This window comes from Acomys russatus, chromosome 7, assembly GCF_903995435.1.
Source record: "Acomys russatus chromosome 7, mAcoRus1.1, whole genome shotgun sequence".
Classification (NCBI taxonomy): Eukaryota; Metazoa; Chordata; class Mammalia; order Rodentia; family Muridae; genus Acomys; species Acomys russatus.
This window is the reverse complement of record NC_067143.1, coordinates 27,610,718-27,628,045: the sequence shown is the minus strand read 5'-3', so window position 1 is coordinate 27,628,045 and position 17,328 is coordinate 27,610,718. Positions and strand designations below refer to the sequence as shown.

The window sequence follows — 17,328 nt, the reverse complement described above, 5'->3', positions numbered from 1 at the left end:
CCCACAATGCTATTTCCATACTTAGCTGGCAGCGATTCCTCAGAAGTGTCCTTCCATTTATTATTAATACAGGGTCTTTTACTCCAGGCATATCTACGGAATCCACATCTGCAGATTCAACTAATCAAGGGTGGGAGATGTTAACACACAAAATTACATGCCTACATGTACAGATGTTTTTCATGCCATTAGTCTCTACTAAATACAATGTGTAACAACTATTTACATAGTATTGACATTTTATGAGCTGTTAGTGCTAATCTAGACATGACTTAAAGTACATGGGGGGGCGACGTATGTTACAAACAAGTACATCATGACTTTTATAAGGGGATTGAATAGGCTTGTATTTTGGCATAGGGGTGCATGTCTCAGAATCAGTGCTCCAGAAACAAGTGGGAAGACTGTTCCTCAACTGTGAGATTTGCTGTATCCTCAGAATGGAAATCACTTATCACACTCTTGAGTTCCCTTAAGAGTCTAAGAGAAACCACTGGTTGTGCATTTGTCCTGTTCAGAGCTGTTTGTATTCAGTGCTGGAAAAGAAATGGCATTTCTGTTTTCACTCAGTTCAAAATGCTGTCTAAACTTCTTTTCATTTTTCTTCTTTTATGCTATAGCTTATATACAAGTGTGTAGCTTCATTTCCAAATATGTGGAGCCTTTCAAATATGCTCTGCTGTCGATTACTGATTAAATTCCATTGTGCCAAAATAATAGACTTTGTAGATCTGAGATCTTTTGATATAAATTGAGATTTGTTTCCTGGCTCAGAATATAGTAGGTCTTTGTGAAAGTTCCACATACACTTGGTAAAAATATAAAATAAGGAGCCAGCCATTTTTTGATAGAACACTTTATAAATTGGGTCAGATGATGCTGGTTTAGAAAATTGTTCATCTTCTATGTGAACAATGCTTACTTATTTCCTGTCCACTTGTCCCACCACTGAGAGGTGAAGAAGAGTGATTGATGGAGTGTGAAAGGAAAGGAGAGGGAAAGGGACCAGGGGAAAGGCAAGGAGAGTATAGCAGAAAGGGGGAGAGGGAGTGAAAGGAGGAGAGAGCAGAAGAGAGGAGGGGAAAGGAGTAGAGGGAGGGGGAAAGAGGAAAAAGCAGTAGAGTGAAGGTCAGGGGAGGGGAGGGGGAGGAGGAGAGAGGGGAGAGGATTTGAATAGTTGGAGCTTTTTTTGATGGTTTTTTTCCTCTCAATTCTGTCAATTTTAGTTCCAATATTTTATGCTCTATTAGGTACAGAAACATTTATGACCATTGTGTTTCCATAATGAATAGACAGCTTTATTGTCATAAAAATTAACAGTCTGCAATCTCTGAAATCTAGCTTTTCTTATATCAGTGGAACCATGTCCAAATTATCATCATACTGAGAGCTCCTAAACACAGGGCTGGTGTTTCTCAGAAAGGAGGAAATCCTGTCATATGGATTGTCCATGCCCTCCCACTGCAGGACCATGGAACCATGTGCCAGTGAGCTCCCAGGGACCCTGGGCTGCCGCTGATGCAGCAGCCACTGCTTTTCGGGTTGTGGCCCTATGCAGTGCGGGCCAAGGACATAGCGTTAGAGGAGGGGATGCTGTTTGGGTTGAGCCTGAGAGAGAGGACTGCACCACCCACACCACAGGTCTCATGGACCTCCTCTCATGGGCTGGGGCCATGCTCAGTGCCAAGAGCTGTATTGTGCAGAAGTGCATAGTAGGGGCAGCACAGAGGCGAGGGCTCATGGTGGACGGAGCATGAGATGGAACCAGAAACTCCAAATCAACAGAGCCACAAGGTGGCCAGGACAAGAAGCTGAGCTGGGCCAACATCAATGGTTCCTGTGAGCTACTCAAGGAAGACTTTGAGGGGCCTCTACTTGCCACCTACTTGATGGCCCACAAGATTCAGTACCCACAGGAGTAGGTGGTCATCCAGGCCTTGATGGCCGCGACAATCTGGCGAACTGAACAGGAGCAGGAGAGCTGGCCCTGAGGACACAGAAGCAAGAGAGCTGACTCTGAGGACACAAGAACAGGAGAGCGGGCCCTGAGGATGCTGGAGCAGGTGAGTCAACCCTGGGGACATGGGAGACTGGGAGCTGGCCCTGTCTTGAGGACACGGGAGCTGTAGAGTGGGCCTTGCCCTGAGGACATGGATGCTAGTGAGCTGGCTCTGCCCTGAGGACATGGGAGCAGGAGAGCCAGCCCTGCCATGATAAAAGCTGGCCCAGCCACGATGACATAGGAGCAGGAGAAGAGGTGCTTCCCCAAGGACATGGAAGTGGGTGAGCTGGCCTTGTCCTAAGGACAAGGAAGGGGACCCTGATCCAGGGCTCTGAGTGGACCTCACCCTAACATCTACCCCATGTGTGACCTGTTGGAACACATGAAGGGGCCAGACCTGCAGATTCAAAGACTTAGAATCTCCTTGACACACAGCAACAATGGGATATCGGACAGCAGTGCCAGTGCAGATCCAGTAACAGTAGCGTAGGCCACAAACCAGACCCCATGACTCCTAACAACGAACATTTGAAAGTAAACATCTGTGGACAAAAGGCTAAACTGCGTGATACACTACAGCTTCTATGACAAGATTTTTGGTTTGTCTGTTTCATTTTACTGTGAGGAGGAGGAGGAGGGAGATTTTGGTACATGATGTGCAAACCACAGACATTCAATAAAAGTAAATTTTAAAACTTGGGAAAATGGTTGAACAATTGGAAAAGTTGTGAATGGCTATGCAAGGGTTTGAGAAACAAAAAAATGGGTGAAACAGGATAATCAGAAGGTTCACCCAATTCTCTCATTTTGGAAAGGATTGCAGAGTTGGCTGTGCAACTAGAGAGTTTACAGGTAGAGTTTGAAGGGGTTGGAAAGCAAAAAGCACCACTGGGAAAGGGAGAACACCTTGTAACTGAGAGCTGGAGTTTAGTGTGAAGTTCCCAGAGCCCCTGGGTAGGTTGGGGAGCCGGAAGGAGCAGAAGGCCATACAGGGTGAAAGGGTTGAAGAGAAACCACCCATGTCAAGAAAAAATCAGTTAATCTTCAGCAAACTGAGCTGACAGAGGAGCAGCCTCAGGTAAAGAGACCATCATCATCATCATCACCATTAGCTTTCCCAGTAGCCACTAACGGCTTAGATATCAAAATGCTGGGTGTGTCCATTGCAGTAAATTCGGATGTTTGAAAAGAAATTGTTATCAAACCACTAAAAGTCTCAGGACTCAAAATGGCCGGCATGTTAACTTGGATTAATATTGAGTTCTCGGCAAGAATTCCTAAGTTTCTAAGAGTTTGTACACACTCTGATAAAAGGGGTGATTTGACTAGTGAATGCAGGTCCAAAAGGGGTGCACAAGGTAACCTCTTGCCATTAGGAAGCAGCTTTGTAGTCCTAGCTCAAGGCTCAGCAGCAAAAAGTACAAGCCATTCCAGACGACAGCAGCTGAGAGTTACTAGGTTAGAAAAAAAACCTTTTGATCTAAAAAGTGTTTGGTTCATTGATAATCTTCTTATGAGGAAGCAACAGCAAATCTCATTCACATAAAAAAGCCATTTTTTTTAAACAAAAAGGGGAAAATGTTGCAGAAGTTTGGGGTTCTTTAATAATTCAGTTATGTTATGTAAATATGTTTTTGTTTTAATCACAAGTGTGAGATTTTAGTTTCACCTTTTGTGTGTCCAGAGCTGATAATTGCCCCCTGTGGTCTTTGCCAGCTGGTAATGGTCTGCCTTATGCAGTACAAAGAGGACTATGAGGAAGATAAATAAAAAAACCGTGAGAGAGAAGGTTGGCCTATGGCATTTTGGAGAGACCACCAGAGATGGACAGTGTGGCAGCTTGGAGATAGACAGAGAGAAACATTTCAGTGCAGATAGCCTGCTTGCTTTGTATTGTTCCAAAAATAGCCCATTAACCCTAAACAGCTGGGAAAAGTAAATGGCTCTGCACCTCCTCTCCCCACTAACCTTCTTTTTCATGCCCATAATTACGGGGTTGGCACAAGGGAGGTAGAGGCTTCAGTACTCCAATAAAATAGAGTTTAAAAACAAGTGTCAACAATGTCTGTTTACAGTGATCACTGTTCTGTGTTTTTCTTATTTTTCCTTTATATTGATTACCTAGATAAGTGGATCTTTCTAGTGTTGACTCCTTAGGCTTATACTACATACTTAGTACAATTTATATAAAATTATTAATAAAACATTGGTTAGAAAAGGATTTAGGGATGAGCAAATAGGTCTTCAACCCAAACACTGGCACTTTGCAAGAACTGATAATCTGCTACAAAGCAAGTCTCACTGCCTGTGCTTAGGTGCATGACTAACAACACACGTTGGTATTTGGCTCTAATTTCCAGCATATGAATTTGGCTTAGAGGAAGGTAGACAATCGGGACACTGGGTCTTTACAGTATGCCCCCTTTCTGCCATGTGCTCCTTGAATCCAAATGAGTGGATGGTGAAGGCTTTGCAGAAAGTAAATACTTGATATGGGTGCATAGGCATAGATTTAGCTTACTTACTAAACTGCACACCCATGGAATCCTTTTTTTGCCCATTTTTCGTCACCTCACCTCTGTAATATTCTGTGTTTCAGATAGTCATCTGGGATAATAATGTATCCCTCCATAAAAGGACAAACCTATCACTGAAATCTTGCAGTTTCCAGGTTGTCTGACAGTTATAAATAGAAGATCAGCTGTGACAAAATAATGTTTGTGTCCTAAATTTGCTAAGGCAGCCTAAAGGTCTGTCCTGTCAGCCTGGGGAACATGGGGACAATTAAAGTGGCATCTGCGGAGATAATATGTATGTGAGAGGAAGGACACTCAGTGTACCCAGACAACCCATAGAGCTTGTGTAGACCTCTTGGATTAGCCGTCTAGGGATATCGACCATAGGAAACAGAAGAGGTGGGGACAGCGAGCAAGCCTGGTTGTAGAGGTGAGCTAAGTGCTTCTTGTCTTTCCCGTCTTATTTTTGTGATCCTTGTCTTTGAGACACTAGTGGAAGACACGGGAAGCTTTGCATGGAATTTTTACCTAGCTTATGATAAACTTAATAATACTAAATTGATTTCAGATCTCTACCTATAGTTCAGAAAATGTGGAGTATGACAAAAGAAGTAATTTAGGTTACCATAGTATCTATAAATGAGGAATATTCCTTTCACTAACAGTGGTACATCTTGCTCCCTAATTTATGTACTGTAAGTAAAACTCCTATCTTCTTATAACTCAATTTATCATAATCTTAGTTCTGTCTTTTACAGAAATTGGAAGAAGCTCATTAAATTTCCTTCCTGGACTTGTATTCTTGGGATCTAGGGGAAAAATATGTGTGTGTGTGGCTGCACACCTGCATAGTCTATTGCTTCTGAAACTTCCCTGTCAGATAAAACCTATTGAAAATATTTTTAATCTCAAAGCCAGGAAAAAGCATATTATCATGGAAACTAACGAGTATCTTCTTAGTAAAAAACACCTTTAATTATGTTAAATACTTGACACTAAAAAGTTTCCCTCAAGAGCCTGGGATCCATTGACACAGGACACAACTTCTTGTGTCCTAAATGGTACCTCATGAGGCTAAGAAGCTTCTGTCAGACAGAAGACACTGTCAACAGAACAAAACTACAGCCTACAGACTGGGAAAAGATCTTCACCAACCCTACATCTGACAAAGATCTAATATCCAAAATATATAAAGATCTCAAGAAATTAAACACCACCAAACCAAATAACCCAATTAAGAAATGGGGCTCAGTGTTTTGATATAAGTGAGTATATACCATTTGTCTCTTTTTGCTTCTGGGTGAACTCACTCATTATGATAGTTTCTAGATCAATCCATTTATCCACAAATTTCGGGAATTCCTCATTTTTAATAGTTGAGTAGTATTCCATAGTGTAAATGTACCACAGTTTCTTAGTCCATTCTTCTACTGAGGGACACTTAGGCTGTTTCCATGTTCTGGCTATTATGTATAAAGCAGCTATGAACATGGTTGAGCATATGTCCTTGTTGTGTGGTAGGGCGTTTTCTGGGTATATTCTAAGGAGTGGGATAGCTGGGTCTTGAGAGAGTGTTCCTCTCTCCCCACATCCTCCCCAACATGTGGTGTCATTTGAGTTTTTGATCTTAGCCATTCTGATGGGTGTAAGATGTAATCTCAGTGTCATTTTGATTTGCATTTCCCTGATGACTAAGGAGGTTGAGCATTTCTTCAAGTGTTTCTTGGCCATTTGATATTTCTCTGTTGAGAATTTTCTGTTAAGTTCCAAGCCCCATGTTGCAATTGGGTTGTTTGGTTTTGTGGTGTTTAATTTCTTGAGTTCTTTATATATTTTGGATATTAAACCTTTGTCAGATGAAGGGTTGGTGAAGATCTTTTCCCATTCTGTAGGCTGTCGCTTTGTTCTCTTGACAGTGTCTCCTGCCTTACAGAAGCTTCTCAGTCTCATGAGGTCCCATTCATTAATTGTTGACATTAAGGCCTGGGCTGTTGGTGTACCTTTCAGGAAGTTGTCTCCTGTGCCCATGTGTCCCAGGGATATGTACCATGAAAATCTTTACTTACCAAGAAAGTGAGTCAGAGGAGAGGACAGCCTATTGAGACTTTAGGCGAGAGTAGCATGGAAGAATGGGGAAATAGTAGGACCCACAGGGTCCTGGAAACCTACAAGAAAAACTTTAGGACAGGCAGATCTGGATCCTGGGGTCCTCCTCAAACTAAGGCACCAGCCAAGGAGAATATAGGCAGTAAGCTTCGAACCCCTACCAAGACCTAGCCGACGAACAGGATATTTTCCACCGTTGAGTGGAGAGTGAGATCTGACTCTCACACGAACTCTGGTGCTCCTTTTCTGACCACGTCCCCTGGATGGGGAGACCTGGTGGCAATCAGAGGAAGGATAGCAAGTTACCAAGAAGAGACTTGATATTCTAAAAGCATATATAGGGGGAGGAGGTCTCCCTCAATCACAGACATAGGGGAGGGGTGAAAGGGAGAAGTGGGAGGGAGGGAAGAATGGGAGGAAACGGGAAGGGCTAACAATCGAGATGTAATATGAATAAATTAATAAAATTAATTTAGAAAAAAAGAAATGGGGTTCAGAATTAAACAGAGAATTCTCAACAGATGAATATTAAATGGCTGAGAAACATTTAAAGAAATGTTCAACGTTCTTAGTCATCAGAGAAATACAAATTAAAATGACTCTGGGATTCCATCTTACATCCATCAGAATGGCCAAGATCAAAAACTCAAGTGACAGCACATGCTGGCAAGGATGTGGTGGGAGTGCAAACTTGTACAACCACTTTGGAAATCAATCTGGCACTTTCTCAGAAAACTGGGAATAGGGCTATCTCAAGACCCAGCTATTCCACTCCTTGGAATATAGCAAGAAGATGCTCCACCACACAACAAGGACATATGCTCAATCATGTTCATAGCAGCCTTATTCATAATAGTCAGAACCTGGAAACATCCTAAATGTTTCTCAGTGGAAGAATGGATAAAGAAACTCTGGTACATTTACACTGTGGAATACTACTCAGCTATTAAAAATTAGGAAATCCTGAAATTTATGCAGAAATGAATGGAACTAGAAATGATCCTACTGAGTGAGTTAACCTAGACTCAGAAAGACTAACATGGTGTATACTCACTTATAATTGGACACTACCCCAACAGGAATGTCTCCTGAAATTCTTCACTTAACAGGAGATTGGGATAGATGTGAGGACTTCTTACTGGGACTCTAGGTGAGAGAGGTATGAGAGAATAAGGAAATAGAAGTATCCAGAGGGTCCTAGAAACCTACAAGAAGAACGTCATGATGAGTGGATCTGGACCCAGGAGGGTCTGCTCAAGCTACCGCACCAACCAAAGACAATCCATACCATAAATATTGAACCACTACTCAGATCTAGCCTAGGGACAGGAAGTTATCCAAGTTGTGTGGAGAGCAGGGACTGACTCTGACGTGAACTCTGGTGCCCCATATTTGACCACTCAGAAAAGGACAAGCAGACTACCAAGATGAGACTTTATAGGCTGTGATCATATGGTAGGGGAGGAGGTCCCCTTCTGTCACAGACCTAGGGAAGTGGAATAGGGTGAAACAGGGAGGGACGGAGGAAAGGGAGGATGCAAGTGAGGGGATAACAATAGAGATGTAATCTGAATAAATTAATTTTAAAAAGTTTCCCTCAATCTAAAAAGCTGGGTGTGGCAATATTTTTGATCCTTATGTGCATGTACTACATTTCACGTGTGACATAGTTTAATATCCATAGAGGTGTTCACTAAACAATGCCATATGCTACATGCCATAAGCCGTGGTTCTTAAACATGTTAATCTCCTAGATAGATATGAGAGAGAGACTCTCTGCTGTGTAGTGAAGCCTGTTTCAAGTCAGTGATGTTTACGATAAGCACTGACAAAGCATGGAGGATAAGGGTAAATACATGTCTAACAGATTTGGTCATCGACATGAGCTTACCTAATGCAGACTTCAGCAAACACTTTTCAAAAATCCTTTTAACTTCCAAAGAACTTGGTATGGAGAATGAAAATGAACAAACAGTATCTTTCCCCTTAATCAAATTCCTGTGATGAGTCTGGAAAAGATGACAAAGAACTAAATGGAATAAAGAGAACATTGATAGGCATCAGGAAAATATATAGAATGTTAAGTGGTAGATTTTTTAAAAAGATGTGAAGGATTTTGCTATAAGTATTGCATATGGCAGACATATAAAGATAGAAATCCACTGCAAATACTAAAGGAGACAAAAGGCAGACTCTTTTGGAAAACTGTGGCGAAAAAAAAAAATATCATCATGGAAAATAACAGACTTCACTCCTTGCCTGCATTGGAAGCTGCAAAATGAAGCTGACCTATATGCACCTGTCACCTGCCAAATGCCTTATCAGAGCAGCGAGGACTGGTATACTTCAGATGGATGCTAAATAGTAACAAAATATAATCTAGAGGACATCCCAGGTTTATACACGTATACTTCCCACTATTTTTATTTTTAATTCTTCTTAAATGTTCACTGAGACTGAACGTATGGATTTGTCTAAAGTGTGCCATCATGTGACGTGTGCAAAGTAATGAGATTTAACAGCTCAAACAACAAAACTGGGGTCTGCGACTATGCTGGAAAGAATTAGCTGTGAGGTTGACCAGGAATATGTTACGTCTTAAGCTTGGCGATTCAACTCAGTACACAAAATGCATGAGTTTTGAAAAACCATCAGAAGCTCTAGTCTGTGAAGTCTGCCGGTCCGTGAACACATACAGCTTCCACCAACTAATGTAGTAACAAGAGCGTGTAACATGTTAATCTAATTGGCACAATGGTAATTTAATTCAGGCCCCCAAATGTGACAATGATCCATATTTCACAGCATCATGCATTCTGTGAACAGATGAGAAAATTGTGTTTATCTGTAACCCATAGGCAGTAAGCAGAGATAGATTATCATTTTAGTGCATTTATTTTCTCATATAATTGGTTAAGGGCTGTGCTCAGCTAGGGTATCAAATTCAGTCAGTAACAATGCATTGGCAGCTTGTTATTGCTTGACAAACCCCACTGTAAAGACTATGGCTCAATCCTGCCTGCTCACTGCATTTCTCCACTCCATCTTCTCAGCTTCATCAGAAATGATATGTTATAAACAGACATATTTATCTTCCAGATAATCCCAAATGGTTGGAATAAAGAGCCTGACACCAATTTGAAGTTTTTCTTCCTCTCTTTCCTAATCATTTATTGGGGAAGAAAAATAGCTCTAGAAAGATGGGGTTTTTACCGCATGTTCAATAAATCCTTGGTGCATTTCTCTTATTCTCTGTCCAACTGCAAACGTGCCACTATCAAGATTGATATGAAACTCAGCCTCAGGCCGAGCTCTAGGTTTGAGTAATGACAAATCCCCCAGCATTTCCTCCATAGGTCTGTTCTTGTTTTGGATATGTTTGCCCTCCAGGTATACACACTAGAAAAGCTCACCTGCCAGTGACTGTAAATCAAAACTTTTTGGCATCTGATTGACACACTACTACCATTTGACTTTTCTGTGGGATAAGGGTCTCACAGAATGGGGTCTCATGTGTCTAGGCTGGCCTTGAACTTGCCATGTAGCCAAGGATAACACTAAGTTCCCGGTCCTCTTGCCTCTACCTCCATGCACTGAGACTGAAGGACCACATCATCACATCCAATTGCTTGACGTCTTGGTGTGTTATTTCATCTTTTACACTATTAAAAGTCCTTTCCTTGCAGGGAGATGCTTTCTGTAAAATGGAGATTGCTCATAACTGGAATCTGGTTTAAACATCTTGAGAAGAAAACAATGAAGGAAATGAAAAATAAATTAAGGCTAACTGTGTCCCAATGCTAGATTTTATTAATAAAATCACAAATAGTTTGCATGATGAACAACTCAAAATAATGCCTTTACATGCATGATTCATTTTCTAAAGATTTGATCGGGTTCTCTGGAGAACAGGGTATCTGATGATTCAATAGATCCCATGGTTCTCAACCTTCCTAATACTGTGACCCTTTAATACAGTTCCCCATGTTGTGGTGACCCCCCCCCCCCAACTATAAAATTATTTTGCTGCCTACTTCATAACTGTAATTTGGATACTGTTATGAATCGTGATGTGTGTGTTTGATATGTAACCCTCCTCCAAAGGGGTCACCACCCACAGGTTGCAATACAGCTGCAATGCAGCCTTCTGCCCACATAGCTCTAATGTGTGAGAACAACAGACTTGGGCTCTGATCCTAGCATTTGCTCTGTTAATAGATTACAGTTATGTGAATTTTTCTTTGGAAATGAGTCATCTTCCCTTTAGACGCTCACCTGTTCATTTATACATCACTTTAGTGAGAGCTTGTGTTCCCTTAAAAAACACAGTTATGTTATGTTAATATGTTTTTGTTTTAAACCAAGGTATACAATAAGAGGCTGTCTCACAGCAGATTATGATTTTCCTGGTGTACCAGCAGGGGCATGATCTTTGGCAGCTGCAGATAGCTTACTGCTGGGGACCCTGAAGAGGGTATAAATGGGAGAGCCTCAAGAGGGCCTATGGCAGCTGTTTCTCCTGTTGCAGCCCCTACAGCTTTTAGTTTGTCCTACTGTTGTGCTTGCTCTTGTTGGGTTTGTTGGACTTCTCGGTATCCTGGTGAAGGAGATTGGGTTTGCCCCTGAGGCACTACATCCCTATTCAGCAGGAAGTAGCCATAATGGTCTATACCTCCTTCCCCCTCTAACATTCTTTCTCTCCTACCTAGTGTTGGGCGATTTGAATGACTTAGGGTGGGTAAGGGTTGGAATGGAGGTAGAGGGATAAGAAAATAGTAAAATGGATTTAGAAATATGCCTACAGGTGGCTCCCAGACATAGGGCAAGGAAAAATTGGAAATTTGGCTTCTGATGCCATAGAGGACACAGCAGGGTATGAAAGGATGTCAGCAAAAGATTTATTGTGACTACTGCTGCTAGGTTCTCTCTTGCTTTGCTCCCAAAGGGGAATTTTCTATTACTTCTTCCTCTTCATCATCTTCTTACTATATTCTATTTCAAAAAAGGTTGGGAGAATGGCTGAACAATTGCAAAAGTTGCAAGTGGATATGGAGGGGGTCTAGAAATAAATTGTAAAAATTGGATGAAATAGGAATACCAGAAGGTTCACTCTATTCTCTCCTTTTTGAAAGTATTGCAGAACTGACCATGCAACCTCAGAGTTTACAGGTAGAGGTTGAACTACTTGGAAATCAAAAAGCTCCAGAGAGAAGTACAAAAGTGTTCAAACCTGGTGACTGAGAGGAGCTTCCTGTAGGATGAAAGAGGGAAACAAAATGGTCTGGAAGGCAGATTGGTGCTCTACCCTTTGCCACTTACTTTCAGTTTCAAGTCCCCACAGCCTCTTTGCGGGGAGGGCAGACAGGAGGAGCAAAAGGCCATACAGGGAGACAGGGTTGAAGAGAACCATCCTGTTACAAGAGAAAGCGAAACCTTCACAAACTTCTTGCAGAGATTGGTTTTACCTGTAAACAAAGCTATATCAGACCCTGATGCCAGACAGGTGTTGATAGAGAACTTGATGTTTGAGAAGACAAATATGAAATGTAAGAAAGCAATTAGACCAACAAAGGCACAAGCAGCACCAATTGATGAATGGATAAGAGACACAGTTGATGTTGGCCCTCACGAGCATCATATCGATATCACAGGATAAGCTATAGCTAGAGGTCTCAGATATCCAAATACCTGATGCTTTAATTGTGGTGAATTTGGCCATTTGCAAAAAAAAAAAAAAAAAAAAAAAAAAAAAAAAAATTGTAAGGCTAAAGCCCTCAGAGATAAAAATGGCTACTATGTTAACTCTGAGGAATACAGAGTTGTAGACACATACAAGCAATTTCTAGTAGCAACCGATGCCTAGGCTTCCTGGGGTTTGTAGGCAATGTGGTAAATGGTGGCATTGGACTAATGAGTGCAGATCCAGGAGGAACACAGGAAGTAAGCTCTGCCCAAAGGGAAAAGAACTGAGGGGTCTGCCAACTCCAGGTTCACAGGAGGTGGGGGAGAATGGCAACAGATTTAAGGGCAGTGAATAGAATAATTCAACCAATGGGTCCTTTACAGCCTGGAATTCCTTTACTTTGTTACCAAAAATCATGGACTGTAATAGTAATTGATTTAAAATATTGCCTTTTCAAAATCCCTTTGCATAATCACAGTAAGGAAAGCTTTGTTTCCCTTTATCACCTACTTGTAACATCAGTAGTCCAGTAAAGAGATAGCATTGAAAAGTGCTTCCACAGGGAATGTTAAATAGTCCAACAGTATGCCAATATTTTGTGCAACAACCACTGGAAATAATTTGTAAGTATTTTCCTCAATCAATTATTTATCTACATGGATGATATTTTGTTGGCTGATTCTGACTCAGATACTTTAGAGAAGATGTTTAAGGAAACACAAAGAATTCTACCACACTGGGGGTTACAGATTACTCCAGAAAAAATAAAAAGAAAACCACAGACGTGAGATTCTATAAACTATTTGGGTTGTAAAGTAAGTAAACAAAAACTTTGATCGCAAAAGGTATGGATCCATAGATGAGTAGAAAATTCTTAATGATTTTCAAAACTTAATGGGAGATATCAATTGACTGTAGCCTACAATTGTATTAACTACTCATAAGTTAACTTATTTGTTTCAAACCTTACAAGGAGATTCAGACTTGTAACCATTAGACCAAAATATTTAACAGCTGAAACAGAAAGAGAGTTAACTCTGGTTGAACAGAGACTGCAAAGTGCATATGTGGATCAAATTGATTCTAAACTTTATTTATTTTGGTTATTTGCCTTTAATTCATTCTCCAACTGGGCTCATTATGCAAAGTAAAGATAGTATTTTGGGGTGGATTTTCTTAGCACATAAACAAAATAAAAATTTAAAGATTTACATAGAAAAGTTTTCTGAATTAATCATAAAAGATAGAGTACAACTATGTCAATTGTTAGGAATAGATGCAGCTGAAATTCTAGTGCATTTTACTAATGCTGAGATTATATGTCATTATGGGTAATCAATGAAGATTGGCAAAGAGCTTTCAGTAACTAATTAGGAGAAATTAATAAGAAATACCTTAAAATCAAATAATTACAGTTAATAAAAAGAACTAGTTGGATTCTCTCACGTATTGTACATTCCTGTAGCATCTATATTCTATGCTGATGAAAATAAGTTGGGAACTGCAGGCTAGAAATCAGACAATATAAGCAAAGTGATCCAAAGCCCATATACCTCAGTTCAAAACTCAGAGTTGTGTACAATTTTCCTGACTCTCAGTATGCAGAAAGAGTTGCTATGCGTAGAAAAACTGCTGACTTTGTTCCTGACAATTCAGAATTTGTTATTTATGCGATTGCAACAGGCAATCAGAAGTAGAAACTATCCATTTTATATTACTCATATTCAGTCTGATCCAGTTTTACCAGGTCCATTAATACAAAGAAATGAGGAACTTGAATAATTATTAATAGGAAATAAGCCTCAGATTTTCATGAAAAACACCATCATCTTTAAACCTTTACTGGTTTAAAGAAAAAACATTTTCTATGACTTAACAACAAGACAAGGATATGATAAGGAACTCTCCTACTTGTTTTCTATATAACCAAACTCCACTTCCTGCCTGAAGCAACCCAAAGGGTACCAAAAAAAAAAAAAAAAAAAAAAAAAAAAAAAAAAGTATGGCAACAGGTGTGTTTCATTTTGCAAAATTTGGAGAAGTAAATATGTACCCCATGCCATTGATACATATTTGGGGTTTCAGTGGGCAACTGCTCTGAGTTCTGAAAAAAGATGATTGTGTGATTACACATGTAATTCATGTATAGGGATACCTGCACAAATTAAGACTGACAATGCCCCTGCATATATATCCAATAAGGTAAAGAAATTATTTGCATATTATAATATAAAGCACATTGTGGGTATACCACACTTCCCTACAAGACAACCAGTTGTAGAAAGATCTAATTGTGCTTTAAGAGATGCTTACTGAGCAAAAAGGAAGAGTATATACTCCCAGGGGCAGACTAAATAGTCTTCGTTAACTTTAAATTTTCTTAATGTTAGTGAAACAACCAAACAAACCAAAAACAACAACAACAGCTGAAAGACATCAGGCAATAGAAAAAACCTGTGGAATTAGCTCAACCTGCATAGTATAAAGGATGTGTTGACATCAGAATATAACCCTGCAATAGTTTTGCAGTGAGGATGTGGCTTTGTTTATATTTCTAAAGGGAAAGAATGAAAAAAATCAAAACTTATAAAAAATAGATTTGACCAGGGAAGGCCTCCTGCTAGCTGAGATATGAATGTGTCTAAACATATATATGTCACACACACACACACACACACACACACACACCACTGATCTCATAGTGATAGAGATCAAAGTGGTGAGTACCAGGGCCTGGTATTTTGGGTTCAGGTTTTTAGTTGAAGGATATGCAGTTCTAGAGAGCTGATAGTTCCTCATTGTTTATATGGCACTTACTAAGAAACAGCACAGCTGATGCATATAGATTCTATTTACAATTAAAATGGTAGCTATGTGTTGAAGGACCCTTGCTGCTGAAGGTGGCAGCCTCCATGAACAGACAACTCTCTGAGCTCAGTGCAAGATGGAGGGCTCCCTTCCCCCGCAGGGCTGCCTACTCTCTGCCTGTCCTTATTTGGAGGATGTCCCTCAGCTAGATGCCTGCCTCTGACACAGCTTCTTGTAGAATGTGCTCTTGCATAGTTTATATAGGACCATGCTGTTTAATGCAAATGAAGTGCACTGTGAGCATCCATCAGAGCACCTCCTGGCTGCTTGCTTTTTCCTATGCATTTCCCTTATGCCTGGAATAAAGTTGATCTGCCTCCCTGCAGCTGGTCCTGGAAGTCTGTCATTCTGTCGTGATCACAGCCCTCTAAGCATGCCTCCCGCCGCCCCCTCCCACTTCTGCTCCTCCTGAGGAAAGAGGAGACCCATAGCTATGCACAGTGAGGGACACATTTATTTATTTGTTTACAGTAACGATTTCACCAGGTATATTTGTACCAAGTCATAGTGTACATATTGTACATGCTGACATTGATGGCGCTGTTTGGTTGGTTTGGTTTGGTTTTTGTTTTCTAATTATCCGTCAGCAAAGGCAAGGGGAGCAAAGTCTCAGATCTCAAACAATAACATCGAATGATTCTCAGGCAGGGGGCAGGGAGGGCTCGGCAGGTAAAGTACCTGCTCTGCAAACACGATGACATGAAATTTGACCCCAGTACCCACATACAAGCTGGGTATTGTAGGTGGTGTGTGCCTGTAATCCCTGCACTGGGAATGTGGAGACAGGATGATCCCCTGAGCCCACTGCCAGCCTTTCTAGCTGAACTAGTGAGACTCTGTAGTCACTGAGAGACCCTGTCTCAAACATTAAAGTAGAAAGTGGTAGGCAAAGATACCTGAAACCGTCAACCCTGGGCTTTCATGTGCATGTGCACACGTGTGTGCATTACATCCACATGGACACGCACACTCCACATACACACCACATGGGAATATAAAAATTGGAAAAGAACTTCTGTCAGATAGTTAATTCACATTTTGAGGTGTGTGTGTGTGTGTGTGTGTGTGTGTGTGAGTGTGTGTGTATATGTTTCTATGAACGATGCCTGCTTGACTGTGGCAGCTATGAGGACTAGGTATGATTTTATTCCCTTTTGCTGGCTGATTTTCTTTTCTTAAGGCCTGTGCTGGGAACTTGAACTATGTACTTTCATAGCATGAGAGAGAGAGAGAGAGAGAGAGAGAGAGAGAGAGAGAGAGAGAGAGAGAGAGAGAGAGAGAGAGAGAGAGAGAGACAGAGAGAGAGAGACAGAGAGAGAGAGACAGAGGCAGAGACACAGAGGCAGACAGAAAGAGAGACAGAGAGACAGAGAGAGATTGAAAAATCGATTTTCAGCAAACAAAAGCTACTTCTGAGTTTTTTCCAGGCTGCATCTCCTCTGGTTCTTGGCCTCCTGCAGAGCTAGCCCAGGCTTCAAGTCCAGACTGCTGGTTTCCCGCTGTAGCAGTTAGAGAAGCTGTCCTAAAACAGCAGTTTTATTTTATCCCGTGATTGCTAAGGAGAAAGGCACACAGCATCTGCTAGGCAGCTATCACGTTACGGTTTATCATCGTCATTTTCTACTTCATTCATGTTCCGCCACCGTAAATACCCAGAAAGCAGTCGTACTTAAAAGGCTGAGCCCTGCACTCGAGGTATACAGGCAGAAACAGGGCTGGGTAGTTTGAAGGACATAGAGAAAACAGTACGGGAGGTTTTTGAATTACAGTGGGCAAAGGTAGCTGGGTTCAACTTAAGACCTTAAATATCCGTAAAAAGGTACATTTAAAATAAGTGGCCATGAGTTCTGTTGGAACTCTCCTGCCTTTGATTACCAGCAAACCTCTCAGCGGTAGGTGCCATAAATTCAAGGGATTAATCTACGCGCGCGCGCGCGCGCGCGCGCACACACACACACACACACACACACACACACACACACACACACACACACACAATTTCGGATCTAGTAGCTTTTTCTGAGAACATTTGTTTCCTTTTGGGCGCTTCTTACTCTGAGGGCAGCCGGAGTAGCGACCTTTTCATGAAATTTTAATGTGGCTTTAATAGTTACCACGTATCCAGGTAAGATGTGCTACATACTCTCATTAGT

General features: G+C 41.1%; 1 pseudogene; it reads right to left on the bottom strand.

Moving 5' to 3' along the window:
* The window catches only part of LOC127191924 (chemokine-like factor), a 92,188-nt pseudogene extending 75,380 nt beyond the window's left edge, over nucleotides 1-16,808 (bottom strand).
* Between the last annotated feature and the right edge of the window lie 520 nt (nucleotides 16,809-17,328).